This window comes from Hyaena hyaena, unplaced genomic scaffold (genome assembly GCF_003009895.1).
Source record: "Hyaena hyaena isolate Hyena2069 unplaced genomic scaffold, ASM300989v1 scaffold_14, whole genome shotgun sequence".
In the NCBI taxonomy this organism is placed as follows: domain Eukaryota; kingdom Metazoa; phylum Chordata; class Mammalia; order Carnivora; family Hyaenidae; genus Hyaena; species Hyaena hyaena.
The window spans coordinates 984,031-1,011,791 of NW_024080646.1; the positions used below are offsets into that span (position 1 = coordinate 984,031).

The window sequence follows — 27,761 nt, forward strand, 5'->3', positions numbered from 1 at the left end:
TTTTCTAAGAAGTCTTTTAGAAAAATAGAATGAAGGAAGACACCTCTAAACTGGCTTCTAAATACTCGGTGAGTCTCTACATAGTAAAAATAATAGCCATGCCCTTAATGTTTGCTGTGGGCACTGCGCTAAGCACTTTATCAGCACTTAACTCATTGAACCTTCTGACCATGCTAGAGGTTGTATTAGCCCCATTTCTCAGTTAAAGAATTAGGTAAATGATACGATAAAGGCTAATGTTCAGTTGAGCTTTATAAGGAGGGGTGAAACAAACTATTTGACAAAAAGTAAGTTTTCATGCTGTAGTAGGATGAAGAAGTAGACTATTAATCAGAAGCATTTTCTCCTTAAAATGGAAATGTGTTCCTGTATTTAAATATTGAGAGCATAGCTTACATTCATTGGTGATACTATGATGACCGTGACATGATTTCTGCTGGGGGAAGGTGGCAGAGACCTGTACACCAAGGGGCAGAATTAGGGCACATGCTTAGGTCGTACAGGATATTGTCATTTCTTATTTACAAACCAAGGACTATCACGGTGGCCCTTGAAAGATGGGTAAGCTTTTGCAGAAGGTGTAGAGGGAGGGCCGAGGCTCTGAGGAGGGGAAGCATAGGCAGGCTCAGACAGCGATGTGGGACGTAGCCGGCTTCGCTGGAGAAGAGTGAAACACGGCTGGCAAAGGAAGGTGGAATTGGAAAGGAATGGGAGTTGATCTTGGGGGCCAGGCTGGGGGTAGACAGTGTTCAGGAGCTTTGGGGGCATCAGAGGAACTGGGGCCCGAGCGTGTCAGGCCAGGGGTCTGCGTGCTTGACAGCCCGCAACAGTCTGTCAGTGTGCCGGGCAGTTCAGCTGTTTTTCCCATGTGTCCATCCATGACCTACTAACCAAGCTGAGAGCTGACGAGCCGCAGATGTATGAGAAGTTAAGACATCATCCTGGGTGCAGGGGCGACCAACACAGATGCTACAAGGGCCAGGTGAGTCGCATAAATTAGGGGACAGGCAGAAGCACATGTACCCCATTCAAAGGGACAGCCCTACTCAATGCCCACAGGTTGTCCACCAGGAGAACAAGGGGCCCATGTGCTTAAACGTCTCGTTTTTCTCAAAAATCCTGGAAATCTAGATTTTTGTGTAACTTCTAGATGTGCGAATGTTAGAACTAATTCATTTTTTTCAAATGTACAGATCAAACAAGACATCTGCAGGGTTTGTAGCTCTGAGAATTATGAAATAATAAAACCGTTTTAGACATTCTAGAAAAATTCCATTTGGGTAAAATCACATGTGATGGCACCAAAACTAAGTTGTCTGAGGATGTAACTTATAAAAAGTATGAAAATTCAAGGCAAGCATTTGTCATAATATCTTTTGATCATAAAGATTTAAATCCTAGCATATAACTGACAATAGTGATAAGAAGCTTTCATTAAAGGCCTACTATGTGCCAGGCACTGTGCTAAGTGCTTTACAGATGCTCTTCCCTTTAGTCCTCAGAGAAACCCTATGAAGTTGGCATTATTATCCCAATTTTGCAGATGAGAATACTGGTAAGTCAAAAAATGGTTACCAAAGTCCACTAGAAACTTGGAACAATGTACACACACACGCACACGCACACACACACACACACACACACACACACACACACACCATGTTTGATTAATACCTTGTACTCAACTCTTCCTGGTTTTCTAATTCATGCAAAAAAAATATTTTGCTCTGTCCTTGGCAAGTTCAATATGCTTCGTTAGAAAGGCACCAGACAGAAATGTCACTGGTTAGATTAGGAATTACTAAACCCCGAGAAGGCGTGGCGTTCTCTAAGAAGAGCCACCAGCCAGCTCTTCATTGGTTAAATCGGGGTTCCGCAAACGTGCCCATTCTTAAGTCACACAAAGAGCACTTGTTAGAGTTACAGGTTCTAGTCTACTACCACCCACCCCCTTCACCCTATGTCCCCACGGATGTCCTGAATCTCAGTCTGTAAGTAAAGAGCTTGGGAATCAATGTTCACCATAGGTAATGCTTTGATCAGGCAACTTTGGTAAATACTTGGTAATATCACTGTGCTCCCTCTATGTAGGTAAGAATAGTGGATGAGAACCCCTCTCTCCCCAGGATGCTTTTGTTATGTGCCTTTTTTATTCCTTCATTGATGTTTACTAAACAATAGTTGCCTTCTACTCTTTTGAAAGGCAGATTGAATACTTCAAATGGAGTTAGTGAGGCGAGAAAATACTTAACTGAAATTTAACCCAAGGGCCCTCATCCTTTCCTAATCAGTTAGAGGACAGCGCGGTCCTGTGGAAATAGTCCACCAGCTACAGAATTCTCCCACCTCATCTTAAAAAGCTACCAGAGGCTTGAATGAATAGAAAAGTTACAATACAGGAAATAATTACAGTAACATCTACCACCTGTAAGGACAGCGGACTCCAGGTGTGCAAGAATCCACTTTTTCCCATATGCTTTAATGTGTGTGAGTTCTTCGAAATTTAAATGCTGATCTTAGACCTTAATTTGAAAAGGTATGGAAATCTATACTAACCATTTACCAGGGAACTTCTTTGTGCGTGCTTTGATCGATTTTAGATTCAGAGAGCTCAATCCCACTGTATTTCACATGACTCCAAGTTCACCCTCTCTCTCCCTCTCCCTGCCCACCCCCAGCTTCTTTTTCTCCTTCACTCAATGTGAAACCCAGTATTTCATCACTCCTGCCAATGCATCTATCAGATTGTGCTTATCAGAATAAGGAACAGACGGTGCAGGTATTAAATTATCCTGTTGACTAACAGGACTGGAAAAAGCCAGAGAAGCACTTGCTATGCATTCAATTCAGACTCTAGAACTTGACTCAGGAAGCCTGTTCTGGAAGGTTAAGACCAAATTATTGTCAAGGATGCATCACCTTAGTTGGAGAAGAAGAAAGACCAGTAGGGACAGTTGATGAAATCAAGCTTGAGGATTTAAAGGATCTTTTAAAGGCCTGCAACTTGAGTGACCTCTCAAGTGACATAGAAGTGAATATTACATAAATACAGCTGGTTGATGTATTGGTGGTAATGGGCAAATGGGTGAGCAAGAGGAAGTGGTGGGAGGTGGATTGCTTGTGGCCCTAAAATTGAAAGTTCATCCATTATTGCTCTTTATTTGAAATGATATTGTAGTCTTTAAAATACTGTTGTCCTAAATCATATTATCAAATAGGCGGTCTCTTAACACATATGAATACCAGAAAATTTGGAATTCTGTTAAGTAGATTGCATATTTCTAAAAACAATTCAGTTATAGCTCTTAATTTAGGCAGAGTAGAGATATTTCTACAAGAGAACACTGACCTATATAATCGGTTCCCTACTGCCATTGTGATTTCAAAATCTGACTTACTTCCCATAGCCCCAAAGGGTGCAACTACAGCCACGCCCCCACATCCTGCCAATAGCTTTCTGCCTCTGTGTTAACCACCTTCCAACCCCTACACTCACACCCACCCATTTCTTAGAACTTTCCTTCGAAGCAAAGCCTGTCAAGTGATGGATCAAAATGATTTCTGCATAATCAGTAAAAGCCTTTGTGTTCATATGAAAAAGACACGAGGGCAAAACCAAAAACCAAAACCACTGACAAAGCAGCAGGGCTGTGTCTAGATGGTATTTCACAGGGCCCATCAATGACGCAAGGCCACCAGATCTCACATTTCTCAAATTCTCACCCCAAGGCGTGAACATCTCTTTCTTCTGTGTCACTGTTCTTCTTGGTCTCCCTGTGCGATCTCATCCATCCATGGCTTCCCAATCACCCGTGCTTCGGGGCCAACCTCTCCCAGATCCCCAGGCAGGGTAGCCAGCTCTGAGAATACAGCAACAAATAAGACATGGTTCTGCCATTTGACTTGGAGTTACGCAAGTGGGTAAGATGCAATCTTATTTTAAGTAATCTTACTTATCAAAATGATTTATTTCAGTATATTCAGTGATCAGCAACAACAGATTGCAGAGTCTGCAAAATATTTCCATTGGACCATCCAGAGCTGAACTTACTTTGACCCCTAGCCCTAGCCCTTCTCTTTTTAAAATGTCCTATCTCAGTTCAAGATGCTACCTCCCAGCCAAACCAGGAGTCAATTTCCCACCCTCCCCACTTTGGTCACCAAATTTGACAGAAAGCACCTCTGAAACATTTCTTAACCCAGTCTCTTCCTCTCCATCTCAGTGTCATATTGATATTCCTACCCCCTCTCAATGTCACATCAACTCCTCCTCTGTGGACGCTTTCCATGAGATCTTGATTCATTTTTCTGCTGTGAACTAGAAGTGTCATCCCTGAAATGCACCCCCAGCAGCCTATTGACTCACCTGTTAAAAGCCCCAGGTGGGTCCTCATTGCTTTCAGAATCATCTCAGCTCCTTAGCGTGGCATCCAAGGCCCTCCTCGCTCTAACTCTGCCTACCTCTCAACCTCCTTTGTGGCCAGTCTGGCCTCCTGCATACTACTTTCAGCTCCAATGTGTCAAGCTGTTCTATGATTCCCTGCCTTGGAATGTATTTATCCTCTTACTTCCTTGATGACCTGCCACTCATCTTTTAGGATGCCCTTTACCTATCACCACCTTCACATATTCCCCTCAGCTGGGTGACCCCGCTCTATGGCTCTAAAGCACCCTATTTTATTATTGCACTTACCATATGATATTGAAAAATATACTTACTTACATGTCTACACCTAAGTAGACCCAAACTTAAAAGATCTCCAAGGGGAGAAATCAGACTTATTTATATTTATGTCACACCTAGTAGGTGCCAAAGAAATGCTTGTTGATGACAGAAAAAATAAACAAATGAAGTCTACTATTCCTAGAACAATGCAGAGTATGGGCTTCATGTTACTAATTCCATTAATTGGAGAGCTTGTTAATACTCATAAACACTAGATTAAATGAAAATATATGTAAAGCAACTGGTATACAGTAGGGAATTAATTATTAATATCAAATCCCTCAAGCGCTCTGGGTTATTAAATGTTTACTTTGGATTTTGCCCAGTTAAAACTTGTGTTGGACCAGGGCACCTGTGTTGAGCATCTGACTCTTGATTTTGGCTCAGGTCATGATCTCACAGTTTGTGAGACTGAGCCCCATGTTGGGCTCTGCACTGATATCATGGAGCCTGCTTACGATTTTCTTGCCTCCCCCCTCCCCCCCCCGCTCTGTCCCTCCCCTGCTGCTCTTTCTCTCTTGGTCTCAAAAATAAATAAATAAATAAACATTTAAAAAAAAAGTCATGGTGGACTTCCACATTTGACCAATATGGAATAATAGATTTACTTTCCCACCTGAAGCAACTAAAAAACTAGACAAAATATGTGATACAATGGCTTTCAAGAGACTGGATATCAGGCAACAGAGAATAGTGATCCTTAAGTTTGCCCTGGCTAAATGCCTCGAGGAAGTTTCCAGACATGATGCAGGGGAGGGTAACCCAGGCAGAAGCCAATGGTTTCCCTTAGTTGGAGAGACAGAGCTGGCAATCTACAGAAGCCAAGGCAGCGAGGGTAGGGTGAAGGAGAGGAGAGAGCTACACACACAGGGAGAAGCACAATGAACTGAAGAGGGTCTTCCTAGAGTCTTCCGCTGAGTGCCGTTCGGTGCGTGTGTCTGAGGAAACTACCCAGGGCTGAGCAAAGATCTACATAGAAAGATATAAAAACTATTGCTCAGACAGAGCCAGTAAGAGTTCCAATTCCCACCAGCCAGAGTGGAAAACTTTATAATTATGGGCCCATTGGCTAGAATACTGAGAATGCCTCGGTGGTAGGGAAATATTAGCCCTAGACTAAACATAGCTCTGAGCTCACCTAGCAAAGCTTAAAAGCAAATCCCAAAGGGATCAAACTATTTCCAAGTAACTCAACCTCATGCTAAAACAAAGTTCAAGAATATTTATAGAAATACAAATAAAAAATTACCAGGCGTGCAAAGAAGCAGGAAACTACAACCTCTAGTAAGAAGAAAAACAAATCAATGTAACCAACCTAATAATTATAAAGATGACAGAATTTGTTGACGAAGACATTAAAACAGTTACTAATCTTTTTTAAAAAAACAGTTATTTTTTTAAAATGTTTATTTATTTTGAGAGAGAGAGAGGGAAGGAGAGGGAGAGAATCCCAAGCAGGCTCCTCACTATCAGCACAGAGCCTGAAGCAGGGGCTTGATCCCACGTCCCTGGGATCATAAACTGAGCCAAGACCAAGAGTCAGATGCTTAACCAAAGGAGCCCCCCAGGCACTCCTAAAAAAGTTGTTAATCCATATTCTATATGTTCAAGGAGCTAAAGACTGAACACATTATGTTGCAACATGGAAAATATGAAAAAGAACAAAATAAAATTTCTAGAAATGAAAATTACAATGTCTGAAAAATATTCCTGACAGCACTGACAGCAAATTATATATTAGAGAAGAAAAAATTAGTGAACTTGAAGATACAGTAGTAGAAACTAAAATTAAACACAGGTTTTTTTAAAGGCTGAAACAAAATGAACAGAGCATCACTGAGCTGTGGGACAACTTCTAGTAGTCGAAGTTTCTTTCAAGGAATGTGTGTAGAGGGTGGAGGACAGCAAAATATTTGAATAAATAAAGGTTGAATATTTTCCAAACTTGAAGATGATGATCAACCCACAGACCCCAGGGGCTCAATGAACTCTGAGCAAAAGACACTTGAAGAAAAACATACCAAAGCACATCATGATCAAATTGCTTAAAAACAGCGATAAAGAAAAAAAAAATCTGAAAAGCAGCCATGAGGAGAGGGAAAAGTTATAAACAGAAAAAAAGATAAAAATGATAGGAAAGATAAAATGACAGAAAATTTCTTGTCAAACAATACTAGCCAGAGGACATTGGAGCAACTAATTTTTTGTTATTTTTAATTTTTTAAAGTTTATTTATTTTGTGTGTGAGAGAGAGAGTGTGCATGCATATGAGCAGGGGAGGGGCAGAGAGAGAATCCCAAGCAGGCTTCACACTGTCAGTGTCGAGCCCAATGTGGGGCTCAAACTCACAAACTTCGAGATCATGACCTGAGCCAAAATCAAGAATTGGAGGCTTAACTGATTGAGTCACCCAGGTGCCCCTGAAGCAACAACTTTAAAATTCTGAAAGACAAACACTGTCAACTTACATTTCTATACCCAGTAAAAATATCTTTCAAAAAACAAAGACTTTTCCAGACATACAAAGGCTAAAACATTTCCTAACCAGTAGATATCGCTAGAAAAATGTTGAAGGAAGTCCTTCAGACAGAAGGAAAATGATACCAAATAGAAACCTGCATCTGTACAAAGAATTAAGAACACTGGAAAGGATAACTACACAGGTAAACATAAAAGGCTTTATTTCTTATAATTTAAATATATTTAAAGGAAAATTAACTATTGGGGCAGCTGGGTGGCACAGTCAGTTAAGCGTCCGACTCTTGATTTTGGCTCAGGTCATAATCTCACGGTTGGTAGGTTCAAGCCCCATGTCAGACTCCATCCATGCTGACAGAGTGGAGCCTGCTTACGATTCTCTCTCTCCCTCTCGCTCTCTTTGCCCCTCCCCCCGTATCTCTCTCTCTGAAAATAAATCAATAGGCTTTACAAAAAAGAAATCAACAACTGAAGGATCTCTAGAAAATCCCCAAATATTTGAAAACTAAACACACATTTCTAAATAACACATGAATCTAAGAAGAAATGAAAAGGGCATTTAGAAAGTATTTTGAACAGAATTAAACTGGAAATATAACATCAAAATATGTAGGTTTCTGCTAAAGCGGTACTCAGGGGGTAATTATAGCACTAAATATCCACATAAGAAATCAATGACCCCCCCCAATCCCGCCTTAAGAAACTAGAAAATGAAGAGCAAATGAAATCCAAAGGAAGCAGAAGAACAAAAATAATAAAGATCAGGATGGAAATCAATAAAACAGAAACAGAAAGCACAACAGAGAAAAAAACAATGAAATCAAAATTGGTTCTTTGAGAAAATCAGCAACAGTGATAAAGTTAGCCAAGACTCATCAGGGAAAAAAAAAAGAAGACATAGATAATTAATACTAGGGATGAGCCAAAGAGTAAATCAGTGAAGGAGCCCGGATTCTAAGTCAGATCTGGCCAACTCTTGCGCCCATGCCCTATGTACTCCTTTGGGTTCCAGAAGGCCCAGCGGATTGACAAACAGGTTGGGCCTGCTTTGTGTAAAATTTTCCTGGGTCCATAAAAGTGTCTCTAACAAGTTAAATAACTTTCCAAATTACACTTTTGCAGCCAAACACTTCCCAGCAACGCTTGTATGTAAAAGATCTGTTTTGTTGCTGTCTAGATGCATTTGTAAGGAATTTTTTTAAGCACCGCTTCTTTTATTTGGCAAATTATCTGACTTTCAACAGTAATTTTAAAAATAGATTCTTAAAGTCTGTACTTCTTTTAAACTAAGAGTATTCGCCAGAAAAGCAAAAGTAACTGTGGCTTCTATTTCAAAGATGCTTTATGCGGGGCTATAGGCTGGAATCCTGGCTACGTTAGAGTTTCAGATGGGGCTGCCTTCTCTTCTTACAAACATCAGGAAGTAACTACAGGGTTAATCATAGCGATGGCATAGGGGTGGAGAAAAGAAACTTAAACAGTCTGATCTTTCCCTCTGCCTCTCCAGTCTGAATGCGGCTGATAAATGAGTTCATCTCCCACACAAAACAGTCTTTGTTTTATTCTGTGGCTTCCTGGCTTTACACTTCTAAGAAAAGACAAAAGGTAACATGGTTTGCCTCAACTTGCCTACTTACCACTCGCTGGAGCTTTTCATTTTTCGGCTCACAGTACAGTAGAAACATTTCTTGAAATTTGTCTTTATTTCAGTGTTAACTACTTTTGCCCTAAATTTCATTTGAAAGCATCCAAACCTTCAGAAAAGTGGAAGCAAAAGTACAAAGCACGCCACATACCCCTTACTTAGATTCATCAGTTGTTAACATTTTGCCACATTTGCTCTCCCACTTCTCTGTGTCGTCCTGGCTGAGCCGTGTGAAAATAAATCACACCTATCCTGACAGGTCACCCCTAAGTACTTCCACATGAAATCTCCTGAGAGAAAGAACATGTTCCTACGTAACTCTCAAGAAATTTAACACTGATTTGATAATCTCCCTCCCTCACCCCTTTCTCTCTCTCTCTCTGACACACACACACACACACACACACACACACACACACACACACACACACAGGTATTTTTAGAACTGTTTTGTTTTTGCTCATTCTGGAATGAGTCGAGAATCACACGTTGCATTTAGTTATCATATTGCCCAGTGATTTGTAAGCCACACTAAAGGTGTCTGTCTGATTGCCACTCCCGCCAACTAGGAAGTCTCAGACAAATGACAGCTTGATTTTGCAATTAATTCAGAACTTGGAGCACCTGGGTGGCTCAATCAGTTAAGCGCCTGACTGCGGCTCAGGTCATGATCTCATGGTTCATGACTTGGAGCCCCGCGTGGGGCTCTCTACTGCCAGCACAGAGCCCGCTTCAGATCCTCTGTCTCCCTCTCTCTCTGCCCCTACCCCGCTTGCATGCATGCTCTCTCTTTCTCTCTCTCTCATTCTCTCCCTGTCAAAAATAAACAAACATTTTTTAAAAATTCAGAACTCATAAATCTTGAAGTAAAGCCCTGAGTATTAGACACATGGTTCCAAAAGGCAGGAGCAGCTATTTCCTTAAGTCATCCTTTTGAATAAATGACATAACTCAGTTTTAAATGGTGGAGGACCTAAAGTCAGGGAAAGTACCATCTCCCCTTTCAAGCAGAACACTCCCCTCAAGAGCCATGCTGGTGTTTGCTGGGCGGCTGGTGAAGGACAGCTGCACAGTGACAAACATAGGCAATTTTCAGCGAAGCCTGACATCCTTCATAGGTCATCCTCACAACCACAGACGCTCAGAGCTGGGGGGCTTTTCTCTCTTTTTTTAGTTATTTATTTTGTTTAAGTAATCTTTGCACCCAGCACAAAGACCAATGGGGGACTTGAACTCACAACCCTTAGATTAAGACCTCAGCTTAACTGATGGAGCCACGCAGGCGCCTCAAGAGCTGGAGGTCTTAAAGGCAGCCCTCCTCCCTCCCATGGAAGGACTCATCCCCACAGCATCCCTGCCATCGTCTTCTGGCTTCTCTTTCAACACTCTGATCATGGCAAGTTTAAAGAGTCCATCACACTGGAAACCAGAACATCTCAGCTCCAGCCTTCGTGTCGCCACTTGTGAATGTTTGACCTCGGCCAGGTCTTAAGCCATACAGTCTCTCTAGCTATAATGACGGCACATCATCATGTGCCTCAGTTCTGCCTAAAGAATGTGTGGGGAGCAAATAAGAGAGAACGCGGAATGGCAAAGCCCTGCACAAATGTAGGCTTTTACTACCATTATGGGGAGCTCAGTGCCATCAGATGCAGCAGGCCTTTGTTACCCTGTATCTTCCCCTGCGGCCACTGGCCCCCACTGTTTGAAGAAAGACATTGCACCAGCCCTTAAAACTTTCTTCACCAGATTAAGCAGCCCGCATTTCTTCAGCCAAAATGCCCCTAATCCTGGCATTATACCCAACATAGTACAGCCCAAGAAGCACACACTACTCTGAGCTTGACTTCAATCAAGGCAGGTGTTCCATACTCCTTATATAATTGGTCCTTTTTAGCCACATGAAGAACTTGCTGTTGGTCCTGGTGAAATTTCAGAGAATTGGTGTTTTTCCTTCATTCTGGCCTCTTGGGTGCTTTGGGAACTCCCATCTGTCCACAGGAGGCTATCTCACTCTCTCTCTCTCTCTCTCTCTCTTTTTTATTTTAAATAGTTTATTGTCAAGTTGGTTTCCATATAACACCCAGTGCTCATCCCCACAAGTGCCCTCCGCCATGCCCATCACCCCCCTTCCCCTCCCACAACCCCCATCAGCCCTCAGTTTGTTCTCGGCATTCAAGAGTCTCTCATGGTTTGCCTCCCTCCCTCTCCCCCACTATTTTTCCCCTTCTTCTCCCCCATGGTCCTCCGTTAAGTTCCTCCTAATCCTCCTATATGTGCAAACATATGTTATCTGTCTTTCTCTGCCTGACTTATTTCACTCAGCATAACACCCTCCAGGTCCATCCACGTTGCTACACATGGCCAGATTTCATTCTTTCTCATTGCCATGTAGTATTCCATTGTATAGATAAACCACATCTTCTCCATCCATTCGTCAGTTGATGGACACTTAGGCTCTTTCCATGTTTTGGCTATTGTTGAGAGTGCTGCTATGAACATTGTGCTACATGTGCCCCTATGCATCAGCACTCCTGTATCCCTTGGGCAAATTCCTAGCAGTGCTATTGCTGCGTCATAGGGGAGTTCTACTGTTAATTTTTAAAAAAAAATTTTTTTTAATGTTTTATTTATTTCTAGGAGAGAGAGAGACAGCGCGAGCAGGGGAGGGTCAGAGAGAGAGGGAGTCACAGACTCTGAGACAGGCTCCAGGCTCTGAGCTGGCAGCACAGAGCCCGACATGGGGCTTGAACCCACGAACCGCGAGATCATGACATAAGCAAAAGTCGGACGCTTAACCGACTAAGCCACCCAGGCGCCCCCTATTGTTAATTTTTTGAGGAATCGCCACAGTGTCTTCCAGAGGGGCTGCACCACTCTCTTTCTAGCTTCAAGTCATGTGAGAGTTCTGTGGGCATGGCCTGTCCATCTCCCCCAAATCACTGACGTAATTGTCCAACCAAAGCTCACGTGATGTCAAAGTTCTCTCTCCAGAATGACCCCTGTTCATTGATCCATATTCTGTGGGTTCAGGTGCCCTCAACAGTCATGACCTCACATGACTGTGCTATCATTCAACAAAGTTTGCTCATTTTTCATTCATTCATTCATTCTTCAGTTATTGAGCACTTGCTGTGTACCAGCCCTGCTCTATGCACCAGCCACTCAAAGATGAAGAAGACAAGGTGGTGCCCTTACAATTTTTCCCATAAGATGATCCTGATAATTTTGTCTATGCCATTCTCCTTGTTGACCCCTTCAGTAAGTCTATCAAAAGGAAAATGACACGGCCACCTGGATGGCTCAGTTGGTTAAACATCTGACTCTTGATCTTGGCTCAGGTCATGATCTCACAGTTTGTGAGTCTGAGCCCCGCATCAGGCTCTGGGCTGATGGCACAGAGCCTGCTTGGAATTCTGTATCTCCTTCTCTCTGCCCCTCTCCCACTTATGCCCTCTTTCTCTCTCTCTCAAAGAGGAGGGGGTGGAATGAGATCTTCTGAGGGGTTCAGAGGAGTCTTCTTTCTTGGAGCACTATTTATGAACATGTTCCAGAATTTGGTGAGAAATTTGGGTATCAGCGTAGATACCCCCTCTCACCGAAGTAGTTTCCTGCCCCCCTGCCCAATTCCCTATGAACTGATCACTATATACAACACCTGCACCCCTCCCCCCCCCACTGCCCCCACCAGCCACTGTACATAGAGCAGCTCTGTTTACCCAGAACTCTCCCCATCACTGATCAGCCCAGAGCCCTTTACCAGGGGTTACATCACTGGGTCCTAGAGACTTTTGTCTCAGGCTGACTAGCTCTTCAAAAGAGGAACCATCAACCTGGACTCTGTGGGCCCCCAAGTTCACAGCCACAGGAAAATTCAGAGGCAAATGTACAGCGGAAGCAAAAGTGACATCATCTGATTCTCTGGTTCTCGTTCAATCCTGAGGCCTGATCGATCCCTACCCTCACTTCTGTAACACAGCTCCCTGTCCTTACAATAAACTCTACTTCATTTAAGCTGCTTAAATTGGCTTATGCTATTTGAAATTTTATTTATAAAAAAAAATTTTAAGATTTTTTTTTTTAAGTAATCTCTACACCCAACGTGGGGCTCAAACTCACAACCCTGAGATCAACAGTCACATGCTCTACTGATAGAACCAGCCAGGCGCCCTGTTGTTTGCAATTTTAAAATCCTAATCCGCAATACAGAAAAGATGGCATTAATAGCCCATTTTTAGATCCTTTTTGATAATGGGAACACTTACTGACTTTCAGTTTTTACTCCCGCTCCCTGCTTCCTCTAGGAAATCTACAAGTCCTTTCCTTATTCAGGATTGTGTTTCATCTAGACTAAGAGACTTAAATTCATGCCAGCGCACAGTCTGCCCCAGTCTTAAAGTCTAGTTCCTTTCTTATTGTGTTTGATTCACTCCTTCCAAATCAAAGTCCGTTCTCTCAGATCAGAGAGGCAGAAATAAAACAGCAGTGAAGTACATTTGTTTTCTCTTGGCCCCAGTCAACACCAGCCTCTTCCTCTTTCCTGCCTCGAGAAGCTCTATGGCACGATGGATACCAGTGTAGGCACAGACCCTGCTGGTTGGCTGTGTGACCCGGGGAAAATTAGGCAACCTCTCTGTGTCTCAGAGTCCTCATCTAAAACCTAGGGGTCATCGCAGTGTCTAATGTATGGGACTTTTGTGAGACTTTGAATAAATGCATTGATACACACAGAGGACAGGACTCAATGCATGTTCACCACTATTTTGTCTCTTATTTTGACCTAAGCTAAGACCCTCCTTTTGTGTGTACATTCAAAGTTCCTATAAGCTTCACTTTTAGGCTTGCCATGTTTCAGGTATCTTATTTTTCCTTAGGGTTTTCTTGTTTTCTTGTGAATGAGAAAATAAAACCAAGGCTGACCACTAACTCAAGGAGTCTAGCCCACCAATAGGAAAAATGCACTGCTGGAATGTCCCAGAGCACCCTCCGGATGACTGCTTGGCCCTACATTTGTCTCTGCAGGCAGCTCTGCTTTTCCAGAGGTCACCCTCAGCAGGCCTCAGAGCCCGCCGCTGCCCCTTCCCTGTGCTGCGAGGCTATTCCACACTGCGAAAGTTGGGCAAGAAGGCAGTGCCCTGCTGCTTGAAGAAATGCATGTTCCTCCCCAGGAACCAGGAAGCCCACCTCAGTGGGGCTTTACATGGCCTGGAAGTTCTGTAGGGTGAAATAAGTGAGTCTCTCCATACACTCAAACCAAACAGATTTCAGAGTTGAGAAGGCTCTTTCCCATTGTCTCCTCCTCCGGCCCTCTATAATTATCCGCTTTTGAAATAAAAGGCATCCGTGAAATACAACTTGCCAAAACTGACTCGGAGAAACGGGAGGTCCTAACTATGGCAACATTTAAAAACCACACTCAATTTTTGTCATCTATTAGCACTGCCAAGGGCACCATCTGACAAGCAGTGTTGGAAATAAGAAATGGAAGGAAGAAGGGAGGTTCATTCATTCATGCATGGGCCAAGCACCAAGTAGGGCCGGCGTGCCAGGCGCTGTGCTGGCCACCAAGAAGGCAGGCGGGAGGAGATGGCTCCTGCCTTTCAGGGAGCTCCCAGGGAGGGGAGGCGGGTTGCCTTGTAATAGATCAGCAGAGTCAATCGATGCCCTGACGTGTATGTGCAGATGAGCCTGGGAACACAGGCGAAGGAACAAATCATTCTAGGGAATCCATCCTAGGGAAGCTGGTGACGGCCTGACACAGCCGGAGGAGGAGGAGGATCTTGTAGGATGACTCCACCAGAAGACAAAGAAGGAAATGGGAAGCAGAGAGTGTTTCATGTAGAGACAATAGCCCAGGCGGAGCCAGAGCGCGGAGGCTTGAACTCGCGTGATGCCAGTGTGCTGAGAACAGCAAGTTCCCTGTAGAGCAGGAACGGGGGCAGGGAAGGGAACTCTTTGCTGAAATCTAGGCCCCCAAAGTAACTCAGCATCCCTGCGGGGGGGCGGGGGGGAGCTCTACCTGCAGTGGCCCTGAGGCAGGCAGGCCCGGTGGGGGGGCTGGCCATGGCCAACAAGGAATTGTTAGGTTTCTAAGCAGAAGAGTGATGTAATTAGATTTGTTTTTGCGAATTTTTGTGGCAGAATGGAGTAGGAAGCAGGCCAGACAGAGACTGAAGAGATAAATCAGGAGATTATTCTAGCTGTCTTACAGAGCTATTATGATAAATGAAAGCAATTGGGAGGTAGAAGAGGGGGTGAATCCATGAGACATTTCCAAGGAAGGAACAACAGAACTTGATGAGCTGTTGGATGTGGGCGGTGAAGGAGAGAAGAGAATCAAGAGTGATTCCAAAGTGTCTCCCTCAGGCTTCCCGAAGGTTGGGGAGCCCTTAAGAGAAGGAGGGAAGGGAGGCAGGAAGGGGCTTGCATTTGTAGGGCATGTCAAAAGGACTCTCAACAGTCTGGGGTTGAGCAAAATGGCAGGGAGGTGGCCTGTGGGCAACCAGGTGTCCAGAGATGGGGACAGTTAGAGTGGACACCAGGAGAGGAGCTGAGCTTACGCATGTGGCTTCGGAGTGATGACTGATAAGGGAGTGTGCAGGGGTGTTGGGATGGGGGGTGTGCACCTCAAGATGTCACCAGCTCAGATGTGAGTCGTAGACACCCAGATTGAGCAGCTTGCGGGGAGGAATCAAATGGGGTGGGAAACTGGGGTGGAGGGGGTGTTTCAAAGGGAGGATGAAAGTGTCCAATGCCTGAGAGAGGTCACATAGGGACAGGACCGGAACCCATTTATCAGGTGTGGCAATAACAAGGCTATTGCTGCCCTGAGAGGAAGCAATTGTGATGAGCTCGGATTCAGAGCCAGACCATAGCAGACTCAGAAAGGAGTCAGAGGCGAGGAGGTAAAGATAATGATTGAACGTGATTCTTTTAAGACCTTCTGGAGGGAAAAGAGAGGCAGGCCAGTAGCTAGAAGGAAGTGGCAGAGGGAAATACACAATTCCCTTCCAAAAAAACACTTTTTACTTAATTAAAATGGCACACCCTAACATGAACAATTGGATACAGATATTATTTTCTACATCCTATATACCAAGAATTATTCAGAATATTTTCTACTCTAAAAATTCCTAGTCGTGTATTTGCCAAGGGTACAGGCTCAGGAAGTTAGGTTGATAATACTTTTTCAGTTTGAATATTTGCGAACCGTATCTATTTCATATCATCTAATATTCTTGCAGTAAAAAAAACAAAACAAAACAAAACAAAAAAACATAACACCACGGGTACAAGTGAGGTTACATGATGTTTATAAGAAGGGAAGCAAGAGACAAGAATGAGGTTCAAAATCTATACTCCTCACATGACGCTTCAACCACAGATGTGTTTCCATGAATAGAGTGTCACTCATAACCTCAAGACAGCTCAATAATAACACAAATAATAGGGGCACCTGGGTGGCTCAGTCGGTTGGGTATCCGACTTCGGCTCAGGTCATGATCTCATGGTTCGTGGGTTTGAGTCCCGCGTCGGGCTCTGTGCTGACTGCCAGCTCAGAGCCTGGAGCCTGCTTCGGATTCTGTGTCTCTTTCTCTCTCTGACCCTGCCCTGCTCACGCTCACTCTCTCTCTCTCAGAAATAAATAAAACATTCAAAAAAATTAAATAACACAAATAACAGCAAACATTTATGCAGTGCTTACTATATTCTAGGCAATATCCTAAGTGCTTTAATATATGAACCTAATCATTATAATGTGGCTATATGTTTATATGAATACGTAAAATACTTTTTTCCTGGTCTTTACTGTTTTGGTAACAGGAATTGAAAGAAGATTTATTTAATACCACATGCATAGAAACCCAACCAAAGAAATCGGAAATATGTAGTAAATGGTTTTTTCCCTTTTTTTAAAAATTCATTTTGGATGCTGGTGCTAAGCTTCCAAGTGTCATGATTTAAAAAAAATTTTTTTATGCCCTTTTTATTTCAAGGATGAGGGAAGGATACATTTTTGCTTTCTTACATGACTGTCTGAAAATGTGCAATATGGGGCCACCGGGTGGCTCAGTCAGTTGAGCTTCTGACTCAGGTCATAATCTCGTGATTTATGAGTTCAAGCCCCACATTGGGCTCACTGCTATCAGTGCAGATCCTGCTTCAGATTTTCTGTCCCCCCCCCCGCCCCTCCCCTGCTCATGTTCTCTCTGTCAAAAATAAATAAATATTTAAAAAAATAAAGAAAATATGCAGTATGAAATTCTTCAACTATAAAATTTTTACCTTTGAAAGGGAAAATAAATAACCAAAACAATCTTATGAAAAAAAATACTATCATTATCCCATTTTGCAGATAAGGAAATTAGCTCAGAGCATCTAAGTAACCCACTCATGGTCATGTGGCCAGTAAGTCAGAGGTGAATTGTTATAAATGATTTTATTACATTTAGAAATTAAAGTGAAGCAGTAAAATATAAAGGGAGTTAAAACAGAAGAAGACTAAAAAAAAAAAAAAAAAAAAACCCACAAACCCAAAACCAAAAAAACCAAAAATGCAAAAATACCAAAGCCAGAAATGATCCAAATGTCCTCCAACAATAATCGGTAAACAAACTGTGGTTTATTCAACCAACAAAATACTACCCAGTGATTTAAAAGAATGAACTATTCATGAAACATGAATGAACCTCAAGAAAGTTATATGGAATCAAGTGCCAAGCAACCAAAGGAATACTTGCTACCCAGTTCCATTTATAGGATGTTCCAGAACAGGTGAGACTAAAGCAGTGGCTACCTCTAGGGTAGAGGTGATGGAGTGGGGGCCAGTGGCTAGAAAGGCTCCTGGGGGATTTTGAGGGGGTGAAAATGTTTTCTCTGAGGGTGATTGTCCCGAACGTAGTCATATACAAATACATTTTAGAAAATGGTAAAAGGTCCAGAGAGAATTGATGACGTAAGGCTGGGGAGGGGGCAGGTAACAACCAATGATGGCAAGCTGCGCTCCAGACAAGGCGCTGTGTGAGGGGGGAGAGTCAGCGGCCTAGTGAGAGGGGCCAGCAGGGAAAGGGGGCCAGCCAGAAAGCTCATGTGTCATTCAGCTGGACGAGGGAACCCATGGGAGGATTCTCTTCCAAGGGCAGATGTCCTTGGGGTTAAGGGCATTAGGGCTGGAAGAGAATCCCCCCTTTGTGGATAAGTACTCAGTGTTAGTGACTTATTCGCGGTTACACAGCTAATTGGCCACAGAGCTGGGATTAGCACTGAGTTCTTTTACATCAATAGGAGAAGTCGGTTGGGGGTAATGACAGGGCTGCTTCGGTTCCCACTGCTAATGAGGGCTCTTACCCTTGCTTACACAAAGAGAGGAATGACTTCCAGTCACCTTCTGTTATTTCTTTTTTATGTTTCTTAATGACATTCATTAGTCAGCTTCCATTGGCCAGGTGCTCTTAGGTGCTGACAGTTAAAAAATAAAAAGCCACTGCCCCTGTTCTCAGATAACTAAAGGTTTGTTAGGGGAGACCCATGTGAGTAGACAACCTACTTGTGTGAAGAGCTTAACAGGAGGGGTGGGGAATATGGTTTACTGGCCAAGCCATTCTGCCTTAATGGGGAGTGCAGAAGGCTTCACAGGGAGAGAGGGCAGGCTGCAGTTAGGGAACCGAGTTTAAGGATAAAATAATTGCCTTAAAAGCACAGAGATGCACATGTCAAGACACAAGAAACTGTCCTCCCTCAGGCAGAGACCCATGGTCGCAAAGGCATACGGCCGGCCCTCAGCCAAACGGACCCATCATATCAATCGGCACCAAGTGCCCATCAAGGGATTGACTTATATACACCCCTGGAAAGAGATACAATGAGCCCCAACATGTGCTACAAGGAGAATTTCCACAATAGAGTGAGGATTGAGTTTTGGTGAGTGGAAACGGGATGTTTTTAAGCACATTCTAACCAACGGGATGGTCACAAAACAGTCCCCTACACCAGCTGCACAGGCAGCAGTCCCGGGCAGTGACCTGCTGGCTTTATCAAGCAGTAGCTCCTGACGCCGAGAGGCACGCACACTCACTGACGCAGGCTGCAGCTCTGCCGGTGATGGATAGCAAAACAAAGGCAGCACTAATGAAAAATTAATGAAAATGGTTACTTCCATAAGAAAAATGATCTGTTCTCTCCCACCTTTGTATCGATTTTTGACCAGCCCTGTAATTGGAAATGTATAATTTTATCCTGAGGCAAAGGCAGGCGGAGGGGCAGAGAGTGGGATCCAGTCAGATGTGGGCAGGCTTCTAGCCACACGGCCAAGCTGCACCCTGGGGGGTGGAGCCCGTACCCCACTCACTTCTCTCCACACCTGACACCTGTTCCTCTCAGGCTCCAAAGCCTGAGTCATGCGCGGGTTGCTGATAACGAGGACACCCTAATGATCTCATGTCCGCTAGCCTTTTGGGATGACTCTTATAGCATTCAATTAAAATAAATACGGCTTCAACCTATGTGATACAGGAAGTCGCAACCCTCCTCCAATACTTTAGGAATTCGGAGGAAAGATATTTTCCCTTTTATCCAGTAGTCACCTGTCATACTCAATTCCAGACTCACCTCCTCCATCCCTTCTCATCTCACTTGCCCTAAGCACTTGGGCACCAGCTTGTATATTGCCCATCTCCTGGGCTCTCCAAAGATGCTAAACTAGAGCAGGGCTAGGTTAGGTTAGTTAAGTTAATTAAAGCAGATTTTATTGCAGTTTGGAGGGCAAGAATTTCATTTGCTTTGCTCACCTCTGAATCTCATGTGCCAAACCACCACCTGAGTCATCATAGGGGCTTAAAAATAATTATTGACTTGGAGGAGTCAAATTCATAAAGACACAACACAGAATGGTGATGACCAGGGCCTGGGGAATGTGGAGTTATGGTTTAGGGGAGGCAGAGTTTCAGTCTGGGGAGATGAAAAGGTTCTAGAGATGGATGGCAGCGATGGGTGTGTAACAAGGTGAATGTTCTTAATACCGCTGACTGTACAGCTAAGGATGGCTAAGATGGGAGATTTTATGTTATGTATACTTTACCACAATAAAAAAATTGAATGAAGTAATGATATTATGGCAGCGGGGGGGGGGGGGGGGGGGGGGGGGGGGGGGAGGGGGGGGGGGGGGGGGGGGGGGGGGGGGGGGGGGGGGGGGGGGGGGGGGGGGAGAGGGGGGGGGGGGGGGGGGGGGGGGGGGGGGGGGTGGCGCTTAGAATAAAAAACCACCTAAAACTGAACATCTGACCTCAGGTTCCTAAATTCCCCAACTCATAGGGAGGCTGGTCCAGAGTTCTCCAAAGTGAATGCTCCAAATTTATCCTTAACACAACCCAACTGGGGAGAGGAAAAAAATATCAGAATTTCTAGGTGTATATTTTATTTCATTCTTTAATTGTTTTTTAATTTGGCTATAGATTTAAGTATACAGACTGTAGAACAGTACTGACGGCCAAGTATATAACTTATAAATAAACAGGCTTACACTGAAGGAACACTAGGGAAAACTCTGCACTCCCAGGTTGCATGGTCAACGCTGGCACGTGCCCTTCTCCTCCTCCTCTGCTGTCACTCCACCCTTCAGTTTTCTCGTCTGTAAAGTAAGGACTGTGAATCAGATGCTCCCAAAGGGCTTAGCCGTCTCTACTCCCCGGTTTTCTACCCAAGTGCCGCCTTCCAAGTGGAAGTCACTCTCAGCGACAATGCAGTTATGTGTCAGAGCTGGGGGCACGTTATCTCTGCTGCTCCAGCTTCAGGGAGACTTTAGGGATGCAGCCTGACTGACTTCTCAGTCACAGACAAACTGCCAACCCCTCCTTTAGGACATTAAAAGCCGCAGACCAGTCAGGGCCCTTCCACCATTCAAAGTAGGCATCATGAAAGGTGCCCTTTGAGGGACAGAAAAACAAATCTACGTCAAGTTTCCATCAAGGTCTTGTTCCTACGGAGTATGGGTCTAGCAGGAAATGTGTGTTTTTGAAGACTTAGCCCAGTGCTGGCTTTGCAGCCAGACAGTCCTGGACATTAGTCCCTTGTCCCTCCATGCATTTCTTAAGTGACTTCAGGCAAGTTGCTTAATCATTCTGAGTCTCAAATTCCTGTTCTGATGATCCAAGAAAATAACACACGTATCTTGTGGGGCTATTGGGAAACTAAAAAGATGAGTGTAAAGTGAGACCGCAATAAAATATAACCATGATCACTGCTATTATGTCCTGTTTCCCCATATGTGAAGTAAGAGATTAAGTCAGAATTACAGATTTTTTAATAGCTAGCTGCTGGAACTTGGGGCAAGGCAAGGGGTTCTAGGTAGTTCTTCCTCCAAGATGCCTCTTTTTGCTAACGCTGCTTTTCTCAGATTTAACTATTTTATTTCATTTGAAGGAAGGATGTTGCAGATTTTAAAAAGTGCTTTAAAAATACTGAGACTAGGGGGCACCTGGGTGACTCAGTTGGTTAAGTGTCTGACTTTGGCTCAGACAATGATCTCACAGTTTGTGAGTTTGAGTCTGGTGTTGGGCTCGCTGCTGTCAGTGCAGAGCCCGCTTTGGATGCTCTGTCTCCTTCTCTCTGTCTCCTTCTCTCTTTGTCCCTCTCCCGCTCATGCTCTTTCTCTCAAAAATAATTAAACATTAAAAAAAATACTGGGACTAGAGCATCACATGATTTTTAATCATACGATTCTAACTGAAATATAGTAAGACAACTGAATCCCAATCAATGGGGGTGGGGGAGCCACATCTCGCCTGACAGAGAAAGTGAGATGGCTTGGCCCAGAATTCCAGACCCCAATCTTCCCAAATCTCCTTCACCCGGCTGTGGAAGGACTAGTTCTCTGTTAAAGCAACCTCCAGGATGAGCTGCTCACCTCCTAGACAGGTGGTTAAACACCTCCTCCATGGAATATCTCACACTGCCATCTCTGCCTATGACTGCTCATTTCCTAACTTCTCACATTCAAGGAGGGGAGGAAGGGACAGAGAGCTAGTTATTAAGAAATACTTCTGAGTATACTTAGGTCTGCCGTCTCTCACATCTTTTTAATTCCATTTCGGCCTTGGGCACAGATTTAAAACAAAGCTATACTGGAGGTGGTCTTCAAAAGCAACAGCTGATGATTAATGCTCTTACTGTTCTTTGAGGCCATGGGTGACCTTTGCACTGTCCTCCATGAGGTGTCTGCTAATCTCAATTCAGAACCTGGTGGAAATAGCATGGTCTGGAAGTGTAGAGCAGATCTAGTTCTCCTTCATTTGTTGGCTTAAAAACCTTGGGCAAATAACGTGCATTCTTAAGCTTTGGTTTCCACATCTGAGAAATGAAGGTAACTAATGCTCTCCTTGACCACCTCACAGGACCTTTGTAAAGATCTCATGAAAGAATGGAGGCAAGAAGGGGTGCCTGGGTGGCTCTGTCAGTTGAGTATCTGACTTTGGCTTAGGTCATGATCTCATGGTTCATGAGTTCGAGCCTGGTGTCGGGCTCTGTGCTAACAGCTCAGAGCCTTGAGCCTGCTCAGATTCAGCATCTCTGTCTCTCTCTTCCCCTCCCCCACTCACACGCTGTCTCTCTCTCTCTCAAAAATAAATGTTAAAAAAAAAAATTTAAAGAATGGAGGCAAGAAATATGTAGAACCAGACAGATACAGGGCACATGTTTGGCTCAGTCAGTTTAAGCATCTGACTTTTGATATCAGCTCAGGTCATGATCTCATGGTTTGTGAGATCAAGCCCCATGTCAGGCTTTGTGCTGACACCATGGAGTCCACTTGGGATTCTCTCTCCTTCTCTCTCTCTGCCCCTCCCCTACTTGCACACATGCTTTAAAAAAAAAAAAACATTAAAAAAAAAAAAAAAAAAAAAAAAGGAAAAGAAAAGAACCAGACAGAAAGGAAGCTCCAAGATGCTAGAGATCATCTGAGTCTATCCCTTGCTGAAATGGTCCAGGTTGGCTGGGAGGGGCCACATTTGATGCACCTGCGGGTTTCTAGGCATGAAGTCATCTGGAGGAAGCAAGGTCAAGGGGGTTGCAGGCTACCATGTGATTGGTCCTCCTATCTGATCTCAGCAGTTCACTTTCACACTGCACAGGTTAGGATGAAAGTGTCCTGGCTGAGATTCCATCCAGATACTACTGGTTCTTCCATGATTAAACAGATAGTGCATTTTACTCCCACAGCCTCTTGAAGTCAGAGCTGGCCTTTGGCTCAGTGGGGCTCAAGACAAGACAGGGTGGAGTCCCTCCTCCGCCTCCTCCCGCCGCTCCCTCTCAGCCCCTGCAGAAAACCGGGATGAGGTATCCAGAGATTCAGCCTCTTGTTTTGGAAACCTCCAGGATGTGGAAAGCCAAAGAAAGCCAAGAGGAGAGGGCTAATGACACAGACCAGGGAGCGTATGTGGTTAAAACAGCTTGGTAAGTAAATGATTTAGGAAGTGAAACAAGGTAACTGCAAGCTCAGTGCAAAGTATGTTTGGAGACTAATCCTGTTGTCCTGGATTGGGACCCAGGAAATCTGGCTCTGCCGTTTACTCTGGGTGGCCTTGGGCAAGTCACCTCACAGCTCAGGTTTCTAGAAGTCTGTATATTAATGGGGTTGGACTACAGTCTCCATTCTCAGATGGGTACATTTAACCCCTGCTTACTTAGCTGTGAGAAGCTACAAGTCACTCATCTTCCCAGAATGCCAGTTTTACTTGCAGATTAGGAGGGACAGCTTTTTTTTTTTTTTTTTTTAACAGCTTAATGAGATAAAATTCACGTCCCATACAATCCACCCATTTCAAGCATACAATTCAATGGCTTTTAATATATTTACAGATTGTACAACAATCACACAATTAATTTGAAATCTTTCTGTCACCCCCCCCAAACAAACTCTGCACCCCTTAGCCATCCCTGTCACGGCCCCCAGCTCTCACTGCCCTGGCAACAGCTAATCTACTGTCTGTCTCTATGGATTTGCTGGTTCTGGGCATTTCAAATAAATGGAATCATCCAATATGTGATCTTGGGAGGATAATTTTTATATTAAAACAAACAGCTATGTTATGAAAAGCATGCAAAAAATACATTAATTTTTAAATCACAAAAGATATTTCAAAGAAATTTCCCATGTGTCTGGCAGCTTCATGCTAAAGAGTGCAGGCCTCTTTCAGGGACAGTGATTCATATTGCTCTGCCCCAGGGCCACTTTGTGAAAATTCTGGGGAGCACTGTGCTGAATGATCTTTTATCCCCATGGCAGCCCCAGCCTTGGGAGGATGCCGAGGCTCACCACGATAGACCTACGGAGAGACGGCTTTCCAGAAGGAACTGTCAGTGACCTTCTGTTATCATTTTTCTCCTTCATCCCTACCACAGGTTTACCTTCAGACCAACTGAAAAAAATAATAAGATGACACCAATATTGCAGCTTTCCATATAGAAGAATAACAGGTTGGGATGTCCACCCTGCCCACTTCTACCATTCCCCTAGCTTTGGGGAGAAGCATCTTGATCTGTTTTATTCCCTGAAGCCTCTTCAGTGCCTAGTGCAAATGACATGGAATGTCAGAGGAGCTCAATAAATATTCGCTGGAAGAAAGAAGTGAATGAAAGAACGAAGGAAGAAGAGAGGGATGGGAGGAGAGGAGAAAGAAAGGAGGGAGGGAGGGAGGAAAGGGGAGAGGCAGGTCGTTAGTACAATCACACGTGGAGGTGAGGCTGTAAGAAGCACTCGTTGTTAGCGTTAGGAAGGTTGGTTTGTCTTCCAGATTTTACACTATGAAGGAACTGACTCTGCCCTTTCAGTTTCACCAAATAGGAAAGAAAAAAAAAGTCATCATGGGTAAAGAAAGGAAATAGGAAGATGAGACAGAAGGGAGTCAAGGGTGTCCCATAGAAAAGGACTCTGAAGGGTGACTTGGGGGGAAAAGTAGACAAGAAGAAGCATCTTGTGTACCCCACTCAGGATTGTATAATAGGAAGAATTTTTTTCCAGTATAAAGTCCTCACCCAACATGGGTGATAAAATATCCCCAGGATCCTACCTTACAAATGTGGCCAAAAAAGCAGCTCAGGGCTATTTCAACACAAAGAACCAATCACTTGCCAGAAACAGTGGTAAAGAAACATTCAAGCGTAGAACCCAAGGGCCACCAAGGCCAGAGGCAAAGGGGCAGCAAACTTGTTCTGTGGATTTAGCCTGTTCTGGCTGCCTAGACCCCCGGGTGCCTTGACCCAAAGGCTCTGAAGACAAGAAATGAATAAAATAGGTTTTTAAGCCACATGAAATCTATTAATTTAGACACAAGGATTACCATTCTGATCTCTGAACTGATGCAAACCAGGGAACAGAAACATAAAGCCCACTTCTTTCCTTTTGTTTTGTTCAGCTTTTGCTAAGGTAAGCTGCATAACAAATATCCCCCAAATCTGAGTCTTACAACCGCAACAGGAAAAGGTTGATTTCTTGCTCATGTTTCACATCTTCTATGGGTTAAGTATAGCTTTTGTTTTATTCCAGAACCAAGGACAAAGCTGTAGCCCATCTCTGGGGCAAGCTGGTCTGGTAGCAGAGAAGATAAAGCAAGAAAACCGGTGGAGACATGTGCTGGCTCAGAAGTGGTATATGCCACTTTGACTTGCATTCATTGGCCAGTGTCAGTCGTATGCCCAAGCCAATGTCAATAAGGTGGAGAAAAACAATCCCCTCACAGAAAAAGCAACAAATAATTACAAAGTATGGTCTACCACACTTTCCCAAACATTGCCAGAAAGACTAGGCTGTGCTTCTTGAAGGCAAAAATTGAGACTCTTCTCTTGCACCCCCATTGCCCAGCACAGAATCTGGCTATAGTGGAGTACTCAATAATGAAAGGATGGTGCCCACATGTTCAGGTACAGAATAAGGACAGTGACTTTATCAAGACTAGAAGTCAGATATCCTGGTATCAGCCTGCTATCTTCCTATCATTACACCATGCTGAATTGTAGTCACCTAAAGGGCTTTGACCTTTTCAGAAATCATGAGAGCCCCAAATCAAGAACAAAACCAACTGTCAACTAAGCAATTTGAAGATGAAGGGGGGGTGAATATTAAACAAGGAAGCACAGAACTTTTGCATACATTGTCTCATTTGGCCTTCCCAGAAACCCTGTGAGAAAGCCAGAGCAGGAACTATTTAGGCTGTTTTTGGTTTGGGGATTTTGTTTGTTTATTTGTTTGTTAGTTTTAGGGTTTGGTTTTGTTTTTCATCAAAAACAGCACTTAGGTAGAATGCAGTGGTTTAGAACACAGGCTCTACAATTACACAGCCTGGGTTTAGTCCTGGCTCTGCCCCTTGCTTTGCTAGCTATATGAACTTGGGGATGGGCTCATCCAGAACCCTGAAGTTGCTTGACCTTGATTATGCCCATGAACATAGGCAACTGCATGGTATTGCTGGGACAGGATGGATCCCACAGGGAATCCAGGCAGCTGATGCCTATAGGTGGGCCATGCTTGTGCTCCAGTGGAGGGCAGCTCTCCCTTTCTACTGGGCATGAAAGGAGTTTTGGAGAGTGAGGGAAAAGTCATGCTGGGGTACCAGGAAGTCTTAGCATAAACACGGGCTGTTCAAGGAGGTGCTGGGAATGCCAGTGCCCAGGAACTGAAGGGAGTGACCAAGATAAGACCACGCACAGCTCCTCTCACCTCCCAGAGACCCTGTTGCCAGGCAACTTGAGGGTTATCCATTGAATAGTTCATCTTGTCTCTACATCCTCTCTACCCTTTAGTTTCCTCATCTGTAAAATGGGTGCAATAGCATCTCCCAGAGAGGACTGGGATGAGGTTAAAATGGGAAGTGCCTGTAGTCTTTTGCCCAGAATCTGGCGTGCCATCGGCTAGGAGCGCTGGGGCTGGCACCTTGATCTAGGTTGCCTGTGGGCTCATCCAGACCCCCCGAAGTCACACAAGGCTGCCCCCCTAAGCCCACTGCGCTGTTGGCTCCATGCAGCTGACCTCAGGGGAACTCTGTGACTTACCTGTGGGTGTCCCAAGGTTCCTGCTGCCCTAGGACAGCGAGGGCAATGAATTTACCAGAGAGGCATGGAGAACCTTTACTGTTTCCTCACACGTTTCTCACTCCTTCCCCAGGTCCAGGAGTTAAAAGAAATTTTCCTTAAAAAGTAAATGTGCAAATTAGGCTTTCATGATAGGCATCTACTCCAGCAAAGATTCCTGGGTGCTGCCTTGGTCCCCAGGATACCAGAGGGCATTCACCCATGGGAAAAGAGCTGCCAGTGTGTGCTCACCAGGAGGGTGTTTACCAGAGCCAGTGGTGCCCAGCCATGGCCTTGGCACCGAGTCAGCTCGGTGCCCTTGACAGGAAAGAGTCACAGCAGCCCGCCCTCCCTAACGCCCTGATCGTGTGCTGTGTTCTGTTCGGGCTGCCCTGGGAAACATGGGGGACTGCAGAGTGCTTGTCCCACCTACTCTTACCAAACCTTCAAAGTGGCCTGGCTTACCTTCTTGCTGCCAATAGAACCCAACAGCCAGGGTGGAAGTTGTGAGGTGTCCAGTGGCACAGGTAATGCCAAATATGCAGGACTGCACTGTGCTTCTGGGGGCCCCTTCTTCATAAAAAAAGGATTTTTTAATGTTTATTTTTGAGAGAGAGAGAGAGAGAGACGGGGAGACAGAGTGTGAGGGGAGAGGATCAGAGACAGGGGGAGGCAGAATCCAAGGCAGGATGTGGGCTCTGAGTACAGAGCCTGACATGGGGCTAGAACTCATGAACCGTGAGATCGTGACTTGATGCTTAACCGATTGAGCTACCTAAGCACCCCATAAAACTGAAAAAAAATTAAATTTTATGACTGCAATCCAAACTGGATTTATAGGTTACACATTATATA

The 27,761-nt window shown here is 44.3% G+C and overlaps 1 long non-coding RNA gene across 3 annotated transcripts; it reads left to right on the forward strand.

The window, feature by feature from the left end:
* The first annotated feature begins 1,932 nt into the window (after positions 1-1,932).
* Positions 1,933-25,978, forward strand: LOC120221024. Of its 3 annotated transcripts, XR_005525712.1 has the most exons (4): positions 1,933-1,991; positions 23,061-23,294; positions 24,243-24,317; positions 25,387-25,978. It is a non-coding gene; the product is annotated as an uncharacterized LOC120221024 (long non-coding RNA). The 3 variants fall into 3 exon arrangements; XR_005525713.1 differs by lacking the exon at positions 24,243-24,317; XR_005525711.1 differs by lacking the exon at positions 25,387-25,978 and having other exon boundaries at positions 24,243-24,456.
* Positions 25,979-27,761: the final 1,783 nt, after the last annotated feature.